Here is a 9017-nt window from a genome sequence, read left to right as displayed (position 1 = left end):
ATAATATCTCTATCAATTACCTTATTCTGAAAACTTCAACAAAATATTTTTTTCACTTTTAACTCCCTTTGCTCCATCTACTAGCTCTTTGGGTCACCTAACATTCTCTTTTGACTAGGGGTGGGAGCAATACTAAGGTAAATATTTATCGCTTCTAGGATTCCACTGCATATCTTCTGACATTTTTGAACATTCTAGTATTCATGTCTGACTGTTATTCTAGAGTGCACCATCTGGGCATCTCACAAGGAGATATATTACCAGGTTTGCACCATCCTTCGAAAATATTATCTAATGATAATAATCCATCCACCATTTTGGGTCACTCTAACCCTAGATGGATCCTGATATCCCATCTTTCTCTTAAACTATAAATGTTAGCTCCCATATTGCATAACTGAGATGGGTGTGAAAAATTGTATATATCTCTATTACTGTGGACAGTAACTCAGAATACTTATATTTCTCTGCCTGAATAGTAAATACATATAATCTTCACTAACAGGGTACCCCGTAACCTTCTTCACCTTGCTTCTTTTACTTGTTGAAAGTTGTATCTACCTTTTAATTCTCTTCTTGCTTTTTATAGAAAAGGTGGATAGATATTAATGAATTAGGATTCCTTATCAAGAAGCTTACACGTCTTAGTACACGCATGATCTGTGGAAGACCTCACATTTACTCATCATAAGCATAATGCAAAATTGAGTTCTTCTGACTTAACTCTTCCACAGCCACATTAAATCGCATACCAACTATCTTTCTAGATATAGGTATTGTTGTATTACAAATAAAATAAAATTTAGGAGTTTGAATTTTTACAAATGAGCTCTACCACACGATCTAGAGTAAGAATAAAGAGTGACAGACCTAAATGCCCTATAGCCTCCTGTTAATAAGTATGGTGTACAACACACCCATAAACAAGACTCTACTAGACACAACTTGTAGACTCCCTAGGATAGAACTGCTCTGATACCAATTTGTTACACCCCAAACCTGAAGAGGCATGGCCGGCACCCGATGCCATACTCGGTCCGAGCATACCATTCTGTAATTATGAACTCTAGAGGGGTAACCCTACTTAGGCCGGTGAGGCCTTATTCTGAATCATCTGAAAATAACGTCTCTCTCATGTGAGGGTAAACATACCCAAAAGCTGATATATATAACTGTGCAGGCCAACGAAGCCGCCATGAACAACTACTGCTATACAAAATATACAGGACGATTTTAGCTCGATAGTTGTGAAAATATTGTAATACAGTGTACATATATATAGACTTTATACTCTCTTGGCTTAAAGAAGACAATGCTAAACTGAATATAATGTCCCGATACGGGAGAATATTGTAACTTATAAGACTAGGATAATGTCTATAAATCAGGAATACGAACTTCTCTTTATGTCTCGTTATCAAACACATGTAGTTACGAAGTCATGCCAAAATGAAGGAAAGGATTATCCTTAACATACCTTAATTCCATTGAGTCCTTAATACCTTCCAAGCAATTATTCAAAAAAACTCAACTTAATATACCACAGCATAAGGAGATTCAAAATCAGTGCAGAGTAAAGGCTAAGTCCGCAATTTAAACTAGTAGCTCATTTACATAAATTTAGGCAGCATCTCCCTTGTAACAAAGCTCTCCTCCAATACCATGTACCAACAACAACAAGAACACAACAATAAAAATATGTATGCATCATTTTCCAACCTTATCTCCATCACAATATACCACAAAATAGCCCACACACCCTAATCACTTCGTACATAAAACGATAACCAAAGTAGTGTCAAACAACCTAAAAAATATAACGAGGAATGGCCAGACCACCATTCCGTTATTATGTGGTGTTTATCCACACCTTTTCTCCTCCAAAACTCTATAAGACATCAGCACAAGAGTCCAACACAAGTGGACTACAAAATAGTCCATTAAAAGTGAAATAAATCAAACTTACGGCTTCCGATCATCGTCCCGTGAGTTCTAACTATTAGAAAATGAATTTATCAACCTTCCTTGATATTTAAAAGCTTAAATACAGAAATTAGGCATTTTCTTAACTATGAAGTACCTTCCAAAACTCAAACTATAAAGAAAAAGAGAGGCGATATAGCGATACTTACGTCGTAGGGATCGTTCTAATGTTATTGCTTCTTGATTTCGTACCCGGGATGTTAATCTTCTTTAAAACCCTTGTAGAGATCTTAAGGGTAAGTTTATGGGGGTTCTCTGATCGTGTTCTATGAACAAAAGGAAGGAAAGAAGAATTAAAACCTATATATATAAACTTTTAAAAAGTCAAAGAGGTGCTAGCTTGGCACCCTAGCATTGGCCCTTCTTCCGATGCTTATAAGAGGTACTAGCTTGGCACCCTAGCATTGGCCCTTCTTCTGACACTTATATCTTTTTATCCGAATGTCGTATGAACAAACGGTTAAGAGCATTAGAAACTACATTCCAAAACCTTCACTTTGGTTTGTAATATCTCCCAAAAAGACCTCATAAAATACTGTTGATACCCAATTTTTCCCTATGTATTTCTTTTACATGCAAATACTTTCAAATAATATATAGGTGCATACATAAGCATGCCCAAAGTGTTTTGGTATTTTTCCCAATTTTTTAAAGACCTTTAAAACTAATTTATTGTCTATTTTAGCAATGCAAAATTCAATAATTATTCCCAAAATTATCATTTCGGTGAATAATTTATTTATTCCTCATATTTACACCAAAATATAATTAAGGTTATATTTGTATATTGTTTACAAATTTATTTGGTATTTTAAAGGCTAAATTGCATATAATTGCAGTTTTTAGCCTACTTTAGGATTTAATAGAATTTTATAATTATGAAATTGGTTCCAATATTTTTAAATTGATATTTATATACTATTAACAGATCCAGTGCTTTTAATTTGCTTTTAAAATCATTTTTTACTATTTTTATAAAATAAAAAGGAAAAACTGGCTATTTAACATTTTAGCCTCATTTCATTACAATTATAGCCCATTTGGATTTCAATTTCAACCCCCAATTTGCCCAATCCAAATTTCCCAATTTACAGCCCCATTTCGATTGGAACCCGACCCATACACCCGGTCCAGCTCCGATCTAATCTGAGTCGTTGATCAAATGAGATCAACGACCCAGATTTTATTTCCTAAATTAAATCCCAAAAAACCCCTCCCCCCAGACCCCTCATTTCCAAGACGGTATCTCTCTCTCTCTCTCTCTCTCTCTCTCTATACTGACTCTTGCTCTCCCTTCCCTCTAGAACCTTCTGGTTCTCTCCGATGAATCCACCACCTCTCCGGCCACCTCCAGCCTCACCTCTCTCGACCACTAGCTGCCGTGAAACCTTGTCTTATTGATTCCCTCTATCTTCAAGACCCCAGAAGCCTCCACCATACAAGATGGTCACCGGAAGCTTTACCTGGTTTGTCTCCGGCCTTTTCCTGATGGGTTTTGGTCCGATGGTGCTACTAACACCATTATTGACACGTTTCACAGCCAGGTTTCTTACCTCTCACTGGTTTTACGAAACCCTAATTTCTACCTAGACCTCTTAAATCTCTGTCTTTTTAACGATTTTTAACTTACTCTTTTGTGTTTTACACTACTCTCTACTCGATCTTTACGATTGCTCAAGTTTTCAACGCTTTGTTCTTCTTTTAAAAATAGGGTTTCTGAACCTCTTTCGAAATCACTATATCTTCTAATTTTTTTTAGTACTGTATGTTTGTGTTGGTATTTCTGCTTGTTTGCGTAATCTTCTGGTTTATTTCCCGATTTCTATGTGTTAATTTTGTTCTAACGTTCCACTGATTCTGTGATTTCTTACTTAGGGTTCTTTGGTTTTGTGCCTACTGTGTTTAAATAGGTCTAATTGTTTTCTATTTACTAAATGTTCTGCCGATTCTGTGCATCTCTTCGAATCCCTGATTTTTTGTATGTGATTTCTTTGGAAGTTTTCCACTGATTTGAGTCACTTCCTTGTTTGCGAGATGCTTTCCTTACTTAGTGCTGATTCCCTGTGATTCTCAATCTCGTCTGTGACTTCCTGAACCAATTTTTTTATTCGTCTGTAATCCGTCTGTTTATGTGCACAATATACTTTTATTTTTACTTTCCTTACTTGTAATTATTTTGTACTCAGTCCCTATTACACGCTTCATGCTATTGCTGTTAAGGAAATATTAGTCTTGCAAACATCTTCCTTATTTGATGCAATTTGTACCGTTTGAGCTATGACTCCCTAATTGAAGGAAATCCGAGTTTTTAAATTGATTCTAATAAGTATTCTTTCTATAATTATAATCAGTCTATACGTATTACCTTATTTTCCACTTATTTTCAAGAACTATAAGTACTCTACCCTCTCTTTAGCAAAAAAGACATTCAGTGTTCTGAACTCTCTCTTACACACATAAGCATACTTACTGTTCTCTCTTGTTTTTCTACACATCCTCTCTCACTTCCCCTATTGACTACTGATTACTCAGTCGGCTGAAAGCCAAGACTGAGTGATTTTGGGACTGCTCTACTATTCTACTGCTCTATACATTGTTGCTTGCTTGGTCTGCATACTACTGCTCTACTTCTCTGCACACTACTGCTCTATATTATCTCATCCTCGACTGGTATGCCCTCTATTTGATTTACAGCTTCCAAAATAATATGTTTTTATACATACTGCACTTTATCTTATTTCTTTCATACTTCTACTTATGGTTCTGCTGTCTTCATTGCAATTAGCATGCTTTTTGCTAATTCATTGATGTGATCATCTTTCCTGTAGTTCAGCCTGTCTATGTTTCATTTACTTGTTAATACATTTCTTCCTTACCCCCTATCCCCAATACGTTATCAGTCTGTATTCATAACCCTTCCTAGCTATTAAATAATCCTGAATCTCTTTGGGAGGGAGTATGACTGTTGAAGGCTGAAGTGTTTTCTCTGATGTCTATGCTCTTACATGTGAACTATTTGTCCCCATTTCCCTTTTTCCCTATTTGTGTTTACTTCCCTGAACTATATGTGGTATTTTGGCTCTGAGATTGTCTAAATTGTCACATTGTTTTCTTTCAAAACTGGTTCTACATGGATCATTTTTTTAAACTGTTTTTCAACTCAATTTCTTTAAAAACTATGCCACGCACTCTCACTAATCCTAGAGTTTAGGTTCTACCCCCTTCGTGTAAGCATTGCCTTGGGTACCCTTGAGTACTTATTGAACTTTAATACACAAGGCTGGTAATCCCACACTACACTTGTTCAACATTTTGGTAGTGTTTGGGTGCTGGTATTGGCCAAGGATCTCAATGGGCCCTTAGGGAGCTTCGCCGCACCCAAACCATGGCAAAGGTTGTGAAACTCGAAAGAAGTGAGGTTGGAAGATTGGGCCTGGTTAAAGGCTCCCTATAGAGTAACTTCTTGTTTTTCTTTACTTATGTAATTCAGCTATCATGGTTTGTAATAACTTGTAAACAACTGATTGGGGCTATAGTGAAATTGGGTGGGATTACGCATGCTTAGTTTAAGTAATGGGTAGAAAACATGTCTATAGGGATTTACTTACCTATTTGTGTAATAGAAACCATGTATATGACATGCATCTTACATATAGAAATCCTGCTCTAGGCTCTTTACTTTCAGATTGTTATTATACTCATTTCGTAATCACGATTAGTAACCAACAAACAATTGTTATAAAAAATTACTACTGTATTTAGAGATCATGTTTTAAGAGCTTTATGTGCATTAGACATCATGTTGCTTAGGATTTTATTTCTCTGAGTTGCAATTGCTGAACACCTCGCCAGTTGTTTAATTTAATAACACAAGTTTGGGCTAAACTGCGTCTTCTCTTTAAAAAATTGGAATTAATATGCATGTTTACCTTTTCAAGTAAGCAATACATACGACGCCTAGGCAAGCTTTAGGCCTAATAAAAAATGATTGATTTTGTTTTATCAGTTTCAGACTACTCAGCCTCTTTTAACTTTCTGAACTTTGTTTCTCGTTTGCCTCTCTAAGGTTCACTCTTTCTTTGAAAATCTCTCTATCTGGAAAACAGATTCATATTTATACACTCTCACTAATTTTCTGAGTCTCGCCCTATTAAGCTTTCAAGCTACTAGGTTATCTTTCTGTCCAGGAACGTGTTATTTCAAATTGTTGTATTTTCAAATCTCTACTTTCTTCAAACGATGTTTTAACAATTCCCTTACCTTTTACTTACTCAACTGTTGCCCTCTTAGTTGTATTTATGCAAGTCAAACATTCTTCGGGCCATTCAGATTTTTTTTTATTAAACCTTCTGCTTTCACTGAAGCTTATCTTTTTCCGGCATTCCTGTTTTTTTAAACTCTTATCTTTAAGACCTTAAATGTGTTTGGGACGTGCTAATTACATGTTTACTTGTGGAGGGATTTGTGAACCACTTATTCGCCTTTGTTTGACTCCTTTATGTGTAGTCCTACTTGTTATGTATGTCGCCTAGCATTTTGTCCTTTAAACCTAAGGGTTCAGCCTAGTCCTTACCTCATAGGAATAGTGGTACTAAATACCCTCTAGGACTTATAGGATGGGACGGGTACAACATGCAATAAGCTTTCGTGATCCAATCACGCGTTTAAATAACCTTTACGGGGTGGGAAGGGTAGAATATGGAGATGATGACCGATGCGCTAATATCACGTGCGACCCCTCTTTTGAGGAGTGATTGTTGGGTATTGCATTGAAGTGATCCATATTAATCACAAACCTAGGACCCCTTTTCCCCTTTACTTGTTAATCTTTAAGCTTTCTTTTAAAACTAATTTTCTATACTCTCTACTTCTTCAACTCTTAAACTTGTTTGCAAAACTATGTGAAGCCCTTTGCTTTATTTTTCTACTTGTCTTCTTAAAGTCACAATTGTAGCATGGCCAGGAACCACACTTGTGGATCCTGAGGGGTGCCTAACACCTTCCCCTCGGGATAATTTCTAGCCCTTAACCTAATCTTTGGTTTTCCAACTCAAACTCTTCTAAAAAGTGCCCTAATGCACTATAATCATTAGGTGGCGACTCTTCAACTTCTAAACCCAACTCTCGAAAGGGAATAGAGTTGTCCTCCCAATGTCGTATATCCGATTTCTGACCCCACGATTAGAGAAAAAGGGGGCGTCGACAAATACACGAAATATAATGCTCAAAAAGCTTTAGTAACATACCTAGTTGTCACTTATGCAGTCTGCACAGTCTCGCAAAATTGTAAATATCTTTCTACTCCGATATCGTATCGACAAACAGTTTAATGTGTTAAAAACTAGACTCGTAGATCTTCAATTTGATAGGTATATAATCCCCTAATTCCCACTATATTAGGAGAAAAGATCAGCTACATTGACCTAAGTTTCAATACATTTATAAATGTAACTTGTGATGACCTTTTTCAACTTTTGTTTCACAACTCGCTTGACTTCAAAACATAACACACATCTATCATATGACTAAAATAACTCATAACATAATCTCCTCTATAAATTTAAGCACCCCATTCTCACCCCAAAAATACATGTTATAACATTTCCAACTTGTCGACTTTCGACGAAACTTATTTTCTTTATTTGTGTAGCTTTAAGCATTCCAACCCTCTTGGTACCTGGTATTCATGATCTTAAACATTTGTAAACTCTATGGTAACATGATTAACTTACTTTATGTACTTTCCAAGATGATCTCTGTGATGACCCGACTGGTCGTCTTAAGAATTAATGCCCCGATCCCTTATTTACTGCTTTCCCCAAGTTTAATTCTGCTATTTTGATTTGCCGGGATATTTGGTTTTGAGTTTCAGAGAGTTTTGGGACTAAATGAGAGCTTAAATGTTGGAAAGTTGACCGTAGTCGGAACAGTATGAAGACAACCTCGGAATGGAAATCTGATGGTTCCATTAGCTCCGTTAGGTGATTCCGGGCTTAGGGGCATGTTCGGATTGTGTTTTGGAGGTCTGTAGCTAATTTAGGCTTGAAATACCGAAAGTTAAATTTTTGAAGTTTCCGATCCGATAGTGAGATTTTGATCCGAGGGTCGGAATGGAATTCTGAAAGTTGGAGTTGCTTTATAGTGTAGAATGTGACGTGTGTGCAAAATTTCAGGTCTTTTGGACGAGGTTTGATAGACTTTCTAATCGAAAGCGTGTTTTTAGAGTTTTTGGAATTCTTAGGCTTGAATCCGATGAAAAATAGGTGTTTTAATATTGTTTTGAGCGTTCCAAAGGTTGGAACAAGTTTGAATGATGTTTTAGGATTGGTTGGCAGGTTTGGTTGAGGTAACGGGGGCCTTGGGTGTGTTCCGGATGCTCAACGGACCATTTTTGGACTTGGAAAGAATGCAAATTTTCTGTTGTTGTGTTGCAGAGAAAACCTTCATCGCGTTCGCGAGAGGGTCTCACGTTCGCGTAGAGAATCTAGGTGAAGCAGCTGAAATGTGCTTCGTGTTTGCAATGATGTCTCGCATTCGCGAAGGTAAGGACCCGTTGGTCTTCGCGTTCGCGACATGGTCCTCGCGTTCGCATAGGGTCTGCCCGTGTAAGCTACGCGTTCACGAGTGGACCTCACATTCGTGAAAGAGGAATTTGGCCAGCAGGACTTTTGTGCATCACGTTCGTGATAGTAGCCTCGCATTCGCAAAGAAAGAATTACCTGGGTAGATATAAGATTTCAAAATCGAGGGTTTAGCCATTTTTATCAAAACTTAAGCTTGGGAGCTCGGATTTGAGCGAGATTTTGAGGGATTTTCAGAGATATCGATTGGGTAACGATTCTAGACTCCTTTTTGCTTGTAACCCATTAATCTAAACTTGAATTCATCCTTTAATTTCAGAATTTGTATGAAAATTGGGAAAAAGTTCTTAAACCAAGAAGTTGAGTTTTGATTAGGGATTTGACATCGGATTGGGATAATTTTGACATGGTTAGACTCGTGAGAGTGTGATAATTCTAAAACTATAAATTTTA

Source organism: Nicotiana tabacum, chromosome 18 (assembly GCF_000715075.1).
Source record: "Nicotiana tabacum cultivar K326 chromosome 18, ASM71507v2, whole genome shotgun sequence".
NCBI lineage: Eukaryota > Viridiplantae > Streptophyta > Magnoliopsida > Solanales > Solanaceae > Nicotiana > Nicotiana tabacum.
Note: the sequence above shows the minus strand (reverse complement) of the source record.